Source organism: Pelobates fuscus, chromosome 5 (assembly GCF_036172605.1).
Source record: "Pelobates fuscus isolate aPelFus1 chromosome 5, aPelFus1.pri, whole genome shotgun sequence".
NCBI classification, from domain to species: Eukaryota; Metazoa; Chordata; class Amphibia; order Anura; family Pelobatidae; genus Pelobates; species Pelobates fuscus.
In genome coordinates, this window is record NC_086321.1 from 319,378,514 (window position 1) to 319,396,318 (window position 17,805).

The following is a 17,805-nucleotide window of genomic DNA, read 5'->3' on the forward strand; positions in this document are numbered from 1 at the left end:
TATAAATCAGGTTAAAGGATACCTTGAAACCCTGCCCCAGGCATTTCCTACAGACAGTGACAAAGTTCACTTCATGATTTCTTTGCTGTCTGAAAAGGCCCTAGCTTGGGCAAAACCTCTCTGGGAGGCGGAGAAGCCTATTATTTACAATTACCCTGAATTTGTTGCATCCTTCAATAGGGTTTTTGATATTCCAGCTCGCTCCACCCCTACTGCCGAACTACTCATGTCTAATTCTCAGGGCACAAAAACTATTGTCGAGTATGCCAGTGAATTCCGTACCATGGCAGCAGAGGGTGGCTGGAACAACGAGACTCTTGTGGCTGCCTTTGCACAAGGTCTCTCCGATGTGTTTAAAAATGAGATTGCAGCCAGAGAATTACCTAAAGATCTCGAGGAACTGATATCATTTGTCACCCTCATTGATATCAGACTCCGAGAGAGATCCTTATCCAAGGAGCGCCTGCGGAGGCCTCTTGTAAATTTGACACCGAGCTTTTCTTGCCCACCCGAACCTCCCTCACCTCCCATGCCTCCTGGTCCTGAGTCCTCTGTCTGTGTGGAGCCAAAGCAGTTAGGCTTCTCACGCCTCTCGGTCGAGGAGAGAGCCTTTAGGAGGAGGGAGGGCCTGTGCCTATACTGCGGACACCACGGTCACATGTTAAAGTTTTGCCCGATCCGTCCGGCAAAGGGTCCGTACCCAAGATACTGTCAGGGGCAGATCTTGGGTGGTCTTTCTGCAGACCCAGAGATATGTGTGCACAAACCCTTGGTGCCTGTTATCCTCTCCTGGTCTGATTCATCCATTGAAACCCGGGCGTTACTTGATTCTGGGGCCGCAGGCTTGTTTATAGATTGTGCATTTGCAGCAAAGCACTCTATACCCTTACAGTCTTGCAACTCCCCACTAGCCTTCGAAGCCATCGATGGCAGACCAATACAGCCAACCCACGTGACCCAAGAAACCGTGCCCATATCTCTGGCTGTAGGGGCTCTACATCATGAGACGACCCAATTCCAGGTCATTTCCTCTCCATATTACCAGGTTGTTTTGGGATACCCTTGGTTACAGAAGCATAACCCCACAATTGATTGGCGCAAAGCTGAGATATTATCATGGTCCCAGCAATGCACATTGTCCTGTCTCCAGAAACCGGTCAAAGTTTTGGGAGCATGCTCTGCCTCTTCCTTACCCGCTGAGTACCAAGAATTCCAAGATGTATTTGACAAGGGTCAAGCCAGCGTTCTGCCACCACACCGTCCGTATGACTGTGGTATCGAACTCCAACCGGGTACCAATCCTCCCCGGGGCCGGATTTACCCACTGTCTGTAGCAGAAAATCGAGCCATGGAGGAGTATGTTACCGATGCACTGTCTAAGGGTTTTATTCGGAAGTCATCTTCTCCTGCCGGGGCCGGCTTTTTCTTTGTAAAGAAAAAAGATGGCGAGTTGAGACCCTGTATCGACTATAGGGGTCTCAATCGCATTACTATTAAGAATGCCTACCCCATTCCATTAATCACGGAATTATTTGACCGCCTCAAGGGAGCAACGGTCTTCACCAAACTTGATCTGAGAGGGGCATATAATCTCGTCCGGATAAAAGAGGACCACGAATGGAAAACCGCATTTAACACCAGGAGCGGCCATTACGAATACCTAGTAATGCCCTTTGGTCTTTGCAATGCTCCGGCGGTTTTCCAAGAATTTATAAATGACGTCCTGCGAGATATGCTGCAGCAATGTGTGGTGGTGTATCTTGATGATATTCTGATCCATTCCACATCTCTCGAGAACCATCACGCAGACGTTTCTCGTGTTCTACAGAGACTTCGAGAAAATAGTCTGTTCTGCAAATTGGAGAAATGTGAGTTTCACTGCAAACAGGTTACATTCTTGGGATATGTTATCTCAGATACTGGATTCTCTATGGATCCGGAGAAACTTTCGGCTGTACTTAAATGGCCTCGACCTACGGGTCTTCGCTCTATACAACGGTTTCTGGGCTTCGCCAATTATTATCGGAAGTTCATACGCAACTTTTCTTCCTTGGTTAAACCTCTCACGGACATGACCAGGAGAGATGCTGATCCACAGCATTGGTCACAGGAAGCTATTACTGCCTTTGAGTCTCTCAAAGTCGCCTTTGCTGCTGCCCCTATACTGGCACACCCTAACCCTGCCTTACCATTCATTCTTGAGGTCGATGCGTCTGAGACAGGAGTGGGCGCCCTCCTGTCTCAACGTCCTAACCCAGAGAGTTCCAGGCATCCGTGCGGGTATTTCTCGAGGAAATTGAACCCGGCGGAATGCAACTACCAGATTGGTGATAGAGAACTTCTAGCCATAATTTTAGCTCTCAAAGAATGGAGGCACCTTCTTGAGGGTACTTCAGTGCCAATCCTCATACTCACAGACCACAAGAATCTAACATATCTTTCTGAAGCTAAGCGACTTTCCCCCCGGCAAGCTAGATGGGCTCTCTTCCTATCAAGATTCAATTATGTGGTTTCTTACTTGCCCGGTACAAAAAACATCCAGGCTGATGCCTTGTCTCGACAGTTCTCCCCTCCATCTAGAGAGGAGATAACCCCTACTCCTGTGATTCCTCCAGACCATATACTGGCAACCATCCGTACTAACCTCACCTCACCCCTAGGCGAGGAGATTCTGGCTGCACAAAGTAATGCTCCTCCAGAGAAACCTAATGGCCGTTGTTTTGTACCTATTAACCTCCGTACGAAACTATTGAGTACATACCACGACTCCAAAGCAGCTGGACATCCAGGCAAAAACCAGTTAATCTGGTCCGTATCCCGGCAATTTTGGTGGCCTAGTCTCCGTTCACATGTCACCGCTTTTGTAGCTGCCTGTCCTGTGTGCGCTCAAAACAAAATCCCACGACGCCCTCCAGTGGGTCTCCTGCAAACCATACCTAATGGTGAACGACCCTGGACCCACTTGTCCATGGATTTTATCGTAGATCTTCCGGTCTCTCGTGGCAATACAGTCGTTCTCATGGTTGTTGACCGATTCTCGAAGATGTCGCATTGCATTCCCTTGAAAAAACTACCAACTTCCCAGGAACTTGCAACAATTTTTGGTCGGGAGATCTTTCGTTTGCATGGGTTACCCAAAGTGATAGTCTCAGATAGGGGTAGCCAGTTCGTGTCCAGATTTTGGAGAGCTTTTTGTACGCAAATGGGAATTCAGCTTTCCTTCTCATCGGCCTACCACCCGCAATCCAATGGTGCAGCGGAACGAGCTAACCAAACACTGGAACAGTTTTTGCGTTGCTACATTTCTGACCACCAGAACAACTGGTCTGATCTGCTACCCTGGGCGGAGTTTGCCCACAATAGTGCGATTAATGCCTCCTCCCGGCTATCCCCGTTCCTGGCAAACTATGGGTTTCAACCGTCCATGTTGCCTGATACGTTCTTGCCACAGGAGATACCGGCATTGGAGGGACATCTCAGGGAACTCCGTTCCACTTGGGTGCAGGTTCAGAGTTCTTTGCAACGCGCAATGCAGAACTACAAACTCCAGGCCGACCGCAGACGCCTTCCTGCACCTACCTATCAGGTCGGAGAGAGGGTCTGGCTGTCTTCCCGCAACCTACGCCTCCGTGTTCCCTCACAAAAACTGGCACCCCGATACGTTGGGCCATTTCGTATACTTCGAAGGGTTAACCCTGTAGCTTACGCACTTGACCTTCCTGCTAACATGCGCATCTCAAATGTTTTCCATGTTTCCCTCTTGAAACCGTTGGTTTGTAATCGCTACACCAACTCAGTGCCACGTCCACGTCCTGTTCTGATTGACAATCATGAGGAATATGAAATACGCAGCATCATTGACTCACGGGTCTTCAGAGGACAGATCCAATACTTGGTGCACTGGAAAGGATACGGTCCAGAGGAACGCTCCTGGGTTCCAGCCTCTGATGTCCATGCACCATCCCTCCTTCGTTCCTATCACGCCCGCTTCCCCATGAAGCCCGGACCCACCAACAGAGATGGGGGGAATCGTTGAGGGGGAGGTACTGTCAGGGTTTCTTTGCTGTTTTAAACAGCAAAACCTTTCTGTTTCAGTGATTGAGTTTGCAGCTGCAATTACTTGAGCTGCTTCTGCTTGTTGCCACGGTTACTCACCTGTGAGTAGTAATCAACCCTGCTGCTAATCAGTTCTGCCTATTTAAGCAGCTAAGCCCAGAACCTCCTTGCCCTTGCGTGGTTTCCTGTTTCCCAGAAGTCTCCTTGTTCCTGTGTTTCCTGTTTGATCCTGGTTCCTGACTCCGGCCTTGTTCCTGACTCCGCTGCTCTCCGTGCTCCTGATCCTGGCTTGTCTGACTACCCGCTCTGGTGACTGACCCCTGCTTGATTCCTGGACTTTGCTTTTGTTTATTATTTGTTATTTATTAATAAAGGTGTGTTTGCATCTACTTCTGTCTCTGTCTGGTTCCTGGTCCCTGACAGTATCAGAGCTTCGGCAGGCAGTTACTGGTACTTGCTGGGCTGCGGCTGTCCCTGGGTTTTGTGTAAACTGCCTAAAAATGGCTAAAGCCAATCCGGGCCGGGATGCAAAAGGAACCAGTGTTTCAGGCGAAGCCCTGCCGACCTCATTATTCTCATTGGGAGATATGTGAGCAAGCAGAACCCCTGGCCAGCCTTAAGGGGCCCAAGGCAGGTAAAGCAGACTGAACATTAAGGTGATTACACTGACCAGGTGGCTATCATTCAAGTTAGTTGCCTCTGTATGTGTCATTGAATGAGTGGATTAATCTTTGTGTATGGATCAGTCAGTGTGTGTTTCAGACTGTGTGTCAGTGAGTGGTTGTGTGTGGGGAGGGGTTAGTTTGTGTATGTGTGGATCAGTCTGTGTGTCAACAATGGATCAGTGTGTTGTGTGTGTGTATATATACATATGTATCAGCTGTGGGACTCTGTGGGTACTCCTTATAACCCACAACCAAAAAATACAATTATAGATACTCAATGGTTTAGGTGATGAGCCCCAGCTCCGAAATGCATAGTTAAATTGCAGCGCTATAAATTTTAACAGAATACAAAAGCTTGCCCCTAAATATAGAAATGGAAAAGCCGAGAATCATATATATGAAAAAAAGAAGCAAAAAAAGAAACAATAGTGCAAATATTGTTATACTTTGCATAAAATGTAATAGCATAAAGATGATATATGCTAAAAAATTTTGAGCCTTTTAAACAATATGACTCTGAATGTAAGGCCCTCTTCTGAAAACTAGTCTTATATGGGCTCCAAGTAAAGGTGAGCATATTTACCTTTATAAATGTAATTATATGTTTAATATAGCAATATTGCATTAGATTGCTCTCCTTTTTTCAACTGTTTAGTGTATGTACTTAATCCGACTCGTTAGCAGAAGAGGTCTTGTTGCTGCCAAAAGGACACAGAGGACCTTACATTCAGAGTCATATCATACATAAGGCTCAATAAATTGTGAGCATATATCATCTCTATGCTATTACTTTTCATGCAAAGTACAACAATATTTGCACTATTGTTTCTATTTTTTCTCCTTTTTTTTCATATATGTGATTATCGGCTTCACCATTCCTATATTTTGCTTTTGTATTCTGTTGTTAAGTTTTATAGAGGTACACTTGCACATAAGTCTTTGGGAGGTGGGGCTCATCACCTAAACACTGAGTATCTATATGTTACATTTTTTTCTTACTATTATATCTGTCACATTATGAGTGCATTGCAGGGTTGGCAGTTTTTCCAAGGCTGCTTTTTTTCCCTAGTCGAACCGTGTTTGTAGGGCAATGCCTAACAGCAGTTGCCCTGAGCAGCTCCATCTTGCCTCAGCAGCTGAGTTGGGGGGTGCTGAGGTGCTACACCATGGGCCTTTGGGTTGTTCTAGGCCCATAGGGGCCAAATGTTGTCAGACAGCCTCTTATCCCATATAAATATTTTTGTTTTGATTTTGCCAAAGCAGGAGGCTGGCCAGCCATCATATATTTTTTACCATCAAACCACTGTCTTATTTGCCAAGTCCATCCTGGATAATGTCAACTAGGATCTCACAGTTCTTTTTTTTACTTTTTAACTACTTTCCTACTGGCTAGTTATTCAGCATTTCATCTGCTGTTCACCAGATGCATCCACCTATGAAATAATATGCATGCAATTTTGTTTTATCACATCAATAGCAGTGCTCAATTTTTCTACTTCAATGGAGGTGATTGCAAGCAATAAATTGCAGTAGGTTGTCTAACACATGCAAAAGACCAGTTTTGCGATGACACTAGAACTGCAAAACAACTTAATTTGTATCACTTTGAATGTTTTATCACATCCAGCAGAACTGGGCTAAAATTACACTTTTAATCCTGAAACTAGATTTAAGATACTAATTCACATGGTTAGAAAACTGTGCAAATCTAGCCACTTCTAGTATAAGGAACATTCTGACAGAAGATTGGAAAACTCACATTGGATACAGTTACAGCCATGTAACACACACATGCCGGCGGGCTGCTGGGCGATCGGGCGGCACTGCCTGGCGGGCGGCCGGCGAGGGAGCACTTCCCCTGAGCTGTCTGCTCAGCTCCCTTGCGCGCCTCAGAGTGAGGCTGGGAGCCGGAATATGACGTCATATTCCAGCTCCGCCTCCCAGCCTCACTCTGCGCTGGCGAGGGAGCTGGGCAGACAGCTCAGGGGTTAGTGCTCCCTCGCCGGCCGGCCGCCCGCCAGGCAGTGCCGCCCGATCGCCCAGCAGCCCGCCGGCATGTCTGTTAGCCGCAAGGCTAACAAGACATTTGCCTTGGGCATTTGGGGGCGGCTTTTTTTGCCGCCCCCTGGAAAATGCCGCCCAAGGCAAATGCCTTGTTTGCCTCGCGGCTAATACGCCCCTGTCAAGGCCTATAACCGGTATATGGGTGCGGTTGATCTGGCAGATCAGCTGCTGCAGCCCTACCCAATTATAAGCGAGGGCCTGGTACAAAAAGGTTGCAATCTACTTAATGCAGAATGCAACCCACAACGCTTTTTTGTTGTGCACAAAAGCAAACCCCGGAATGCAACTCACTTTTTTACAGTTTCAGCTCCAGATCATTTTGGGGATTTTGTACCGTGATGCACCTGCTCCCCAGGCAGTGATGGGAGAGAGCAGAGTTGGGGCTTCATATTTTATTTTTAAAATCCCCCCTACAGCGGCAAAGCAGAATCCCCCAAAAAGATGCAGAGTCTGTTTTAAGAGGGGGCAGTAAAAAGATACCATATATTACTGTCCTGATTGATCGGCATTGGGGGCTGCATCAAACGATACCACACATTGGTCCATTTTTTATTTTTTTTTACATTTGACGTTCAGTTGTTTTTTTTGTTACTTTTACCCTATGTATGGGGGGCATGGGTATACTCAGGAGGCCTTGCAGAAAACAACCTGGAGTGTTTTCTTGCAATAACCAACAACAGACTCTCTTAAACAGACTCTCCTAAAGTCAAAAAGCTATTTTTTGGGCTAAAACAGTTGCATCAAAGCACTCCATATACAATACTTTGGGGTGTCTACTTTTCAAATATATACACTTTCATGGCAATAAATAAAACTGTGGTACGTGATAAGCCCTAAACTAAAGATAGGCCTATCAGAAAAACTACTCTTAATTTCAACTCAAATTACAATCATATAATTGTAACTGAACCTAACCAAAATCCTCACAAACCTATGCATGGGGGGCATGGGTGTACTCAGGAGGCCTTGCAGAAAACAACCTCGAGTGTTTTCTTGCAATAACCAACAACAGGCTCTCCTAAATCAGTCAAAAAGCAACGTGTGTGTAAAAATGAAAACTGAAAAATTACCACCACACACTTTCTCCAATTTTTGGCGCGAAAACTGTTGCATCAAAGCACTCCATATACAATACCTCAGGGTGTCTACGTTCCAAATATATACACTTTCATGGCAATAAATAAAACTGGGGCACATGATAAGCCCTAAACTAAAGATAGGCCTATCAGAAAAAAATACTCTCAATTTCAACTCAAATTACAAGTCATACAATTGTAACTGAACCTTCCCCAAATGCTGGCAAACCTATGCATGGGGGGAATCGATGTACTCAGGAGGCCTTGAAGAAAACAACCTGAGTGTTTTCTTGCAATAACCAACAACAGGTTCTCCTAAATCACACACAAATGTGTGCGTAAACCATGCATTGTCTCAAATATTTGACTAAAACGATTGCATCAAAGGCATCAAAACACTACATATGCAATACCGTGGGCTATAAACTTTTCAAATATATGCACGCTCATGGCAAGAAAACAAATTGGGATATTTAAAACAGCCCCCAAAAAGAAGATAGGCAAAGAAGATGTCAAATTTGAAAAACACATGCCAGAAGTTTGGCATTGCACCCCCCAAACAACCCAACACACCTATGCATAGGTGGTATCACGGTACTCAGGAGATGTTGCTAAACACATATTGGGGAGTTATTTGGCAGTAATACCTAACAGGAGCTGAGAATCCATGCCAAACGTACAATGTAAGAGAAAAATAACTACCCAAAAGTTTGACAAAGACTGGTGGTAGAATTAGTGCATGGAAAGTGTTAAAATACCACCATTGGAAATTCCCTACGGTGGCTACTTTTTACAAATATATGGTTTGATGAGGGTAAATTACATTGGCCAGCTTCACAAATGTCCCAAATTGGACATGGGTGCTTGATGACCAGCTGTAAAAAAAAATTCCAAGTTGGAAAACTGGAATGCGCACCCTCCAAAAAAGAGACACACCGACACACCTGTACATGGGTGGTATCACTGTATTCAGGAGATATTGCTGAACACATATTGGGGTGTTCTTTGGCAGTAACCCTTAAAAGTTCTCAGTACATGTATTGTTAAATTGCTATGAGTGTCAAAAAAAATCACCAATTATTTATTTATTTATTTTTAAATTTGGCATAGATTGGTGGTAAAATGATTGAATAAAAAGCTGAAAGGTTGAAAGGTTGCATGAAAAGAGTCAAACTACCCCAAGTTTAATACCTTAGGTTGTCTTCTTTTAAAAAAATCTATACATGTGAAGGATTATTCAGGGATTCCTGACAGATATCAGTGTCACAATGTAACTTGTGTAAAAAAATGTTTTAAAAAAAAAAAAGGTCCCTCAAATTCTAATTAATAAAATCAAATAATGATGTAGTTAATAGTTAAATATATATGTAGAATGTGTGTGTGTGTATATATACACAATTTTTTTACAAAAACAATATCATCGTTGTAATACATTTTACTGTTTTGAAACACTTATATTTGTGTTCAGCGAATTCCCCTGAGTAAAACAGTACCCCCCATGTACAGGTTTTATGGTGTCTTGGAAAGTTATAGGGTTAAATGTAGTGCTAGCAAAATAAATTCCCTATACTTTCGGTTGTCAGGCAGGTCCCGCCAATTGTAACTAATAAAATGACCTAATTATGTAACAATATTACATAAATATATACGTATAATTAATATATATATATATATATTAAAATATCACAATACAGTTAGAACGAAATAACACGTATATATTTTATAATTATTTATTTTTTATTATTTTGTCATTTTACATTTTTTTACGTATTTACATTTTTTTATATTATATATAAAAATATATATAATTATAATTATTTCCTGGGTAATCATGGCAGCATATACACATGGGTTAGCTCCACCCCTTACAGCCGATAGAACAGGAAAAACACCAAAGGCTTTAAAAGGAGGCTCCATTCCTAAGGTCCTCAGTCTTTTTCCTTTCCTACAGCCCTTAGGATGTGAAAAATGTTCTCCCTTTACTTACAGACATATAGGTTTTTTTTCTCACACACTCGGAAAAGGCCCACGCATGTGCAGTTTGTGCCCTAAGGGGCCCAATAGAGATGACTTGCATTGTGGGAATACATATTGCGGCAGCCATCTTGCATAATAGCAATAGCCAGAAAGTACCTAAAATGAAGGGAAAATTACAGTAAACATCCCAAACTTATTTGGTAAGTATTTGCAGGGTCTCCAGACATGGATAAGTGCCATTTTTTTACTTTAGTGCTTTGCCACAGGTAATATTTATTTTTTATTTATCTGAGGTCTGAATCTACACCATGTTCTGGTTATGATGGGAAAGCAGTGGAAGGAGAACAGTTATGCACTGACTGTCTCCAGAAGGTAGGCGCTTCAGCATAACCTATCACTGCGCAGCAACATGCCATGCGGGCATGGCTTACAAAGGAAGTTCCAAGGTATTTCAGAGGCCTTAGGGGTAAGAAAAGAGGCCAAGCTTTACCCTGTGGACTCAGACCTGTCCAAATTTAGATGCCTGCCAATGCAGGATGTCAGCCAGCTGTAGCTTTCACTGCTGATTCTACAACCATGAAAAGTGTGATTAAAGATCTAAAGGCTACTATGTAGAGAGATATTAAGAGCCAAGATTGAAGATGCAGTCTGAAGTCTTCAGGTTACAACTGACTTCTTCACAGAAGCTTCCCTAGATGTAACTGGGATATTCTCTCGATCAAATGGCTTTATCTATAGCATCTAGTAAAGCATTAAGGTTCTGTTTCTGGGATGTTGACTCATCCTCCAGGTCTGCCCTCTACACCATTCTACTTGAAGATTAGGTGCTGTTTGGGAAAGCTTTGGATGAATCCATTGAAAAGGCGATTGAGGGCTGCAAGGTATTTGTACCTTAGGACTGAAGTTCCAAGAATCCCAGCTCCTCATAGTCAGACAGGAGAACCTCCAGTGGCCAGCATTTCTGACATACAAGTAGCAACAGACCCTGCAGGGAATACTCCAAAGGTAACTCATGGCAGTTGGTAAACCTGCCTTTCAAGGTTCTAATAGAGCTATGAAGCAGTCATTTTGCTCTTCAGCAATGAATGCGTCTCTTCCAGTACTAGGAGCCTCAATTTTTCTGACCAGACATACCTGGGCTCCTCACATTCTGGAGACTTGGGTGGTATCCATAATCCAGATTGATATAGACTGGAGTTTCTATACCAACAAGAGAATTCAGACAGATGAATCAAAAGGTATAGCACTGAAGGAATATGTAAGAAGCCTTCTGGACGAAGAGGTGATTTCTTAGGTCCCATAACAAGAGCGGTTCCAGGAACAATATTCGCCTCTCTTCTGGTGCTAAAAGAAAAAGCACATGGAAGCCTATACTGGACCTAAGAAGGGCCAACAAAAGGCTGATTATCAGAGTCTTCAGGATGTAGTCAATCAGATCCATATCTCAAGCAATTTGGAAGGATAATTTCCTTATCTCTATATATCTCAAGGATGCTTACTATCACATTCCAATAGCCCTAGATCTTCAGCATTGTCTCAGAAGAGAACTTCCAATTTAGTCCCCTACCATTTGGCCTCACTGCAGCCCTAAGAACCATATATATATACTTATATTGATATTGAGTGTCAAGAACACCACCTGGTTCCATTATCTGGAGGATCTCCTTCTGGTAGCCTCAGACTCACAGAAGGCAGGCACACAGAGGAATATAGTCATTTCAGAACCAGGGCTGCCATCAGAAATTTTGGAGCCCCTGACACAGCTCAAGGTCTGGGCCCCCCGGCGCCTGCACCTGAGTCCCCCCCCCCCCCCGCCCCTGAGTCCGCCCACAGGAATGCAGTGTCTGCAGGGCCGGTGCAAGGATTTTTGCCGCCCTAGGCAAAAGTAAAGTTTGCCGCCCCCCCATGTGACATCACAGTGCCCCACCCATATGATCTGCCATGTTAACTAACACAGTGCTGCAGTGCCGCCGTGTTTACAATAAAAGGCCTGCAGGGACAGGCTATAGACACCAGAACCACTACATTAAGCTGCAGTGGTTCTGGGGACTATAGTGTCCCTTTAATGTGAGGTAAATTAGAGATTAGTGCCACGAATAATATACTAGATTGCCTACTTACAACCAGATGAGGATGATGATGGGCTTCAGCTGCCGTCTGGCTCCACTGGTCTGGTGTAGAACAGGCTCTCTGGAGGCGGTTTGTAACTGTGGTCACAAAAATCAATGTTCTGGGAGAACGGGAAGCAGCTCCATTTTTTGAGGGCCCTTTACACAGCTCAAGGTCTGGGTCCCAGGGTCCACCTTCATGTTCCACCAATGAGTTTGTTCACAGGGGTGTGTGGGGGGGGGGGGGGGGGATGTCCTGATGTGTGTAAGGAATGCATTGTGTGAATCTGTGTTTGTATGTGTAAGGGCTGCAAGGTGAGTTTGTGTATGTATGGGATGCAGTGTGTGTGTCTGTAAGGGATGCACTGAGTGTGTGGAAGGGGTGCATTGTGTGTTGCTGTGTGTAAGGGATGCATTGCTTGTGTATGTGTGTCTGTGTGTAATGCATTGTGTGTTTTTCTGTGTGCAAGGGGTGCATTGTGTGTGTGTGATGGATATCAATCTCTCCCCCTACCCCCGTCAATTTCCTTCTTCTCCCCCCCTCTCCAATTTCCTTCTTCTCCCCCCCTCCAATTTCCTTCTTCTCCCCCTCCCTCTCATTTCCTTCCTCCCTCCCCCCTCCAATTTCCTTCCTCCCTCCTCCAATTTCCTTCCTCCCTCCCCAATTTCCTTCCTCCCTCCCCCCTCAAATTTCCTTCCTCCCTCCCCCCTCAAATTTCCTTCCTCCCCCCTCCCTCAAATTTCCTTCCTCTCCCCCTCCCTCAAATTTCCTTCCTCTCCCCCCCCTCCCTCAAATTTCCTTCCTCTCCCCCCCAAATTTCCTTCCTCTCCCCCCCAAATTTCCTTCCTCTCCCCCCCAAATTTCCTTCCTCTCCCCCCCTTCAAATTTCCTCCCTTCGTCTCCCCCCAAATTACCTCCCTTCCTCTCCCCCCCAAATGTCCTCGATCCCTCTCCCCCCCACTCCCTCAAATTTCCTCCCTTCCCTCCCTCTCCCCCCCACTCATTAAAATTTCCTCCCTCTCCCCCCCCACTCCCTCAAATTTCCTCCCTTCCCTCCCTCTCCCCCCCACTCATTCAAATGTCCTCCCTCTCCCCCCCCACTCCCTCAAATTTCCTCCCTTCCCTCCCTCTCCCCCCCACTCATTCAAATTTCCCCCCGAACCCCACTCACTCAAATTTCCCCCCTCCACTCCCACTCACTCAAATTCCCCCCCCCCACCCCCACTCACTCAAATGCCCCCCCACTCACTCAAATGTCCTACCTCCCTCTCCCCCCCACCCCCACTCACTCAAATGTCCTCCCCCCACCCCCACTCACTCAAATGTCCTCCCCCCACCCCCACTCACTCAAATGTCCTCCCTCCCTCTCCCCCCCACCCCCACTCACTCAAATGTCCTCCCTCTCCCCCCCACCCCCACTCACTCAAATGTCCTCCCTCCCTCTCCCCCACCCCCACTCACTCAAATTTCCTGACACCCGGCCCCCTGCGACCCGGTATGTACCCACTGAATGTGGGGCCCGGATGACCTGAGCAGTCCGGGCCCCCCAGGACCGCCGGGCCCATGACAACCGTTGCGGTTGTCATGCCCTGATGGCGGCCCTGTTCAGAACTCCTGAAGTTTGGCTGCTTGATGAATATCAAGAAAAGCAGTTTCACACCAGCTCAGAGGTTGACATTTCTGGGTGGAAAATTCTATGCTCTGCTTTTTCCCTATCGCAGGAACAGTTCCACAGATTGTGGAAGTTTTCTCTCCCAGTTTCTTCATTTTTGCTTGGTAACAGCAAGAAAGTATATGCAACTACTAGCATCCACCATCAGACTTGTCAGATGGGCCCAATGGCATCTCTCGATTCCTCACAGGTCCTTCCTATCTTTAACAAGAGAAAGATTAGTTGGAGCCATCCACTGACTATGTCCCCATCAGTGGAGTTACACATTACCTGGTAGCTGAAAAGAGAGAATATATATTTGGGTTTCTTCACTTTTAGAGGGTTGCCAAAGAACAAGTGGGTCCAAATTGCTCAAGTATCAATGCAACTGTATCCTATATCTATCAAGATGAGTCTCACAGCTACGTATTGATGGAATTACAGCCCATCGTGATCAGGGCACAGAAGAACAAGCAGGGGCTCAGAATACAATGGATGATTACCTAAACCGAATACCTGTGGACAAGGTGGAATGGCAACCATGTCCCGACGTATCCTCAGGGTTGAAGCAGATTTGACTGATACCCTGCGTAGATCTGATGGCCATTTCTCAGAACTACCAGGTCCAGAAGTATTTTTCTAGATTTTAGGACCAGAATGCTCAAGGTCAGGATACGCTGACTCAAATATGGAATTTTAGTCTGATGTACATATTTTCCTGTTTTCAACTTTCCTAAAGGTAATTCAAAAGGAGACCGTGGAAGGCCACGTCGGCTCTAAATTCCTATGATGAATAATATGATTCTGGAACCTCCAAGGTAAATTCCAGCAGATCCTCAAGTTCTGGTGTTGATGCGGGAGTGCCTATAAGTATAGGCATCCCTGAGACGGTCATTGAGATCCTCTTACCATCCTATAAATACTTTACAAAGCTTGGCATGCATTTGTCTGTTGGGATTACTCCTCAATCAGGCCTAGAAAGGGTCTGTGTTATAACACTCTAGAGGAGCACATATCTGCACTTTCCACTTGGATGGGTGCCCATTGAACATTGGAGCCCCTGGTGCTTTGCTTCATGTAAGCATTGATTGAACTCCACTAAGTGTGGTGAAGCCAATATGTGACGTACCACTGGTATCACGGACTCTGACCAAACCATTATTCGAACCTCTAGCAGGAGCTTCCATGGTGGTAGCACAGAAAGTGCTGTTGCTGGTGGCTAGTACCTCAGCAAGGAGAATGTGTGAACTCCAGGCTTGATCCTACGAAACCCCCATTCACTAATTTTCAACAGGATATGGTTGTCTTGTATTTGGCACCTAAGATCTTGCCTAAGGGGAAAGCTTATTAATGCCATTCTCTACCTGTGCCGGATGGTATCAGGGCACTCTCCACTCATGCTGTTGCAGCATCATGGGCTTCCATGGCAATGGTTTCTGCTGACACTTTTTGTAAAGCTAGCATTTGAACCTCTATAGACACATTTGTCCGGCATTTCATACTGTTCGTTAAAGCAATCAATGATGCTCAATTTGGACGTCAAGTAAGTATCTCAGTTCATTCTTCTATGTTGAATTGTTCTGATTATTTGATTGGCAGTTATTTACGTTTCTGTCCCTCCCTTTGTTAGCTTGGGTATTCCCCATGTGTATATGCTGCCATGATTAGCCAGGAAAGTGGAAAATGTATTCATACTTACCGTAATTTTCTTTTCCTGGCTATTATTCATGGCAGCATATACTACCCACCCATCAATGTCCTTATTTAGCTACTGTAGAGCTTGTAACTGAATGAAGACCTTAGGAATGGAGCCTCCTTTTAAAGCCTTTGGTGTTTTTCCTGTCCTATCGGCTGTAAGGGGCGGAGCTAACCCAAAAGTGTATATGCTGCCATGAATAATAGCCAGGAAAAGAAAATTACGGTATGTATGAATACATTTTCCAATATATATATATATATTTCTCATAGTTTGTATTTGTATTTTTTTAATTATTTTTTATATTCATTATTTTTGTTGTGCATAAGATTGACATACATGCATGTGTTGCTACAGTAGCAAACATAAGCAATTCAAATTGTATAATACTATGACACATGAGGAAACTGAACAGTTATTTTATATTAAACATGCTTAAGCAGATCTTTCCAGTAGTTGTGTGATCAAGAGGAGTAGAAAGACATATTATATATACTGACTTAGATGTAACAAAGAAGAATAAAGTGAAATATGAGTGAAAATCAAGAAGAGGAAACTATAAGCTTAGAAAAACCACTAAATAGTAGTCATGCATACTCGGGTGTTGGGTTTGCAGCAAGCCGTTGTCAATAACAAGCAATCAGCAGGTAAGGTTTAAAGAGCACATAACCAATGCCCAGAGGTAGAGAGACCCAGTCTTCCCAGCAATTAGTCACTTTGGTGAGGCTCCCCCCTCGAGCCCAAGCTCTGAGACAGTCCAGGTGGCACTTATCCAGGATGGTAAACCAGGTTTTGGTGGGAACTAGCCTCCGCGGTTCACCTATCTTGCTCACCCGGTAGCCGGAGCGGCGGGCCTCTGGGTCAGGCCGTTCTAACTGGTTCTGAGGAGGGTGGCATCCCTGTAATCGGTGTTGCCCAACAGGAGCGTACACCCGCCTGCCTCAATGGTCTCTTGCGCTGTCTCCGCACCCCTCCACTCGCATGTGGAGGACGTCGATCCAGTAAGCGCCTGGCCACCTCACGGCTCCGGACCAGTGTAATCGGAGGGGGTAGTACCCGATGGCCTTTCAGCACAGTAGAGGGGCTGTGAGCTTGGTCAGTAGGTTGCTGTGGTGAGGCAGCCGTTGTAGCATAGATGCTTGCGCTGCTTTGCATGCGGCGCCAGAACGCCCTGCAGATGGCATAAAACTTCGCCTCAAACTGCTCTCTTCACGACTGGCCATCAGAGTCTGCTTGTGCAGGCGGTTTTCTGAGTGCGGCGGCCATCTTGGCTCCACAACGCGGTCACCAGTTGCGTTTGTATTTGTATTTTTACTTATATACTTTTATTTATTTTTAATGTAGCATATTTGTATTTTGTTACTTATTTTTGAATAAACTTACTTCACCATAAAAGCCCTCCTTCTCTGTTTTGTGCTTTTTAGGCACATCAACTAAGCTGTGAACACAAGAACTACATCAGGGCATTTCTTCTCTAAAGCAGCAACATATTTCCTTTTGAGCTATATGTGTTCGTGAAGACTTTGTAATTTAAATTTTATTGTATGTATAGTATTTTACGTATTATTTGTTATTGGTACTTACTAGTTATACTCCCAGTAGCACGGTCTTGGAGGGGGCAGACTGGTGTCTTATGGTAAACAATAAAGAATAAAGATAGGTCTCACCACAGTAAACCGTAGAGCAATATAAAATACAAATATGTACTTACATATACCAAACAGAGCAAAATATACAATAGTCCTGATGTTAAAATGGGCAGGAAGAAAACCAGGTAGACTTGCAGGAGCTTGGGTTTGATGTAGGTCTATATGTGTTGCCGATCTTGAAATAGTCGAGTGCTCTTGATACAGGTTAAAATATGTGAATAAAAAATAGAGAGACTCCAATAGTACAGACTGCGACAAAAACGGAAAGGAAAACTTCACAGCAAGGTGGTAGTCTCACTCACCTATTAGAGAGCTAGAACTAGCTCGGGTATAACTGGCATTCAGTGGCGTCGATCCCCCACTGGTAGGATATAGAGGTTGGTATGCGGAGGACGTCCTCGGTATGGAGAAAAAATTAAACCAAATCTAGTGCTCACTGTGTATATTAATTAGCAGGTTAGAATAGGAAGGTAAAGTACTCACATTTAAGTGAGCAGGATGTACTGTTCACTGTAGTAGCGTGGGTGGTACAATCCCCACCTAGGATTCTTGGTGGGGATTGTACCACCCACACTACTACAGTGAGCAGTACAACCTGCTCACTTAAATGTGAGTACTTTACCTTCCTATTCTAACCTGCTAATTGTGGTGCCTTGTCTACACATCATTATGCCAGTCCATTCTCTACCTGTATGCTTTGTACAATACATCAACTATTTGGATAAGTCTTGAAAGGCTTGATAAATCTCTTTAACTGATTCAGGGATATATAGGGTGTACATGGATGATTTCCAGCATTCCATGGCTTTGATGATATGTGCTGGAGTGCTATTGGAGAAGGCAGATGACGCTGCCCCTATGC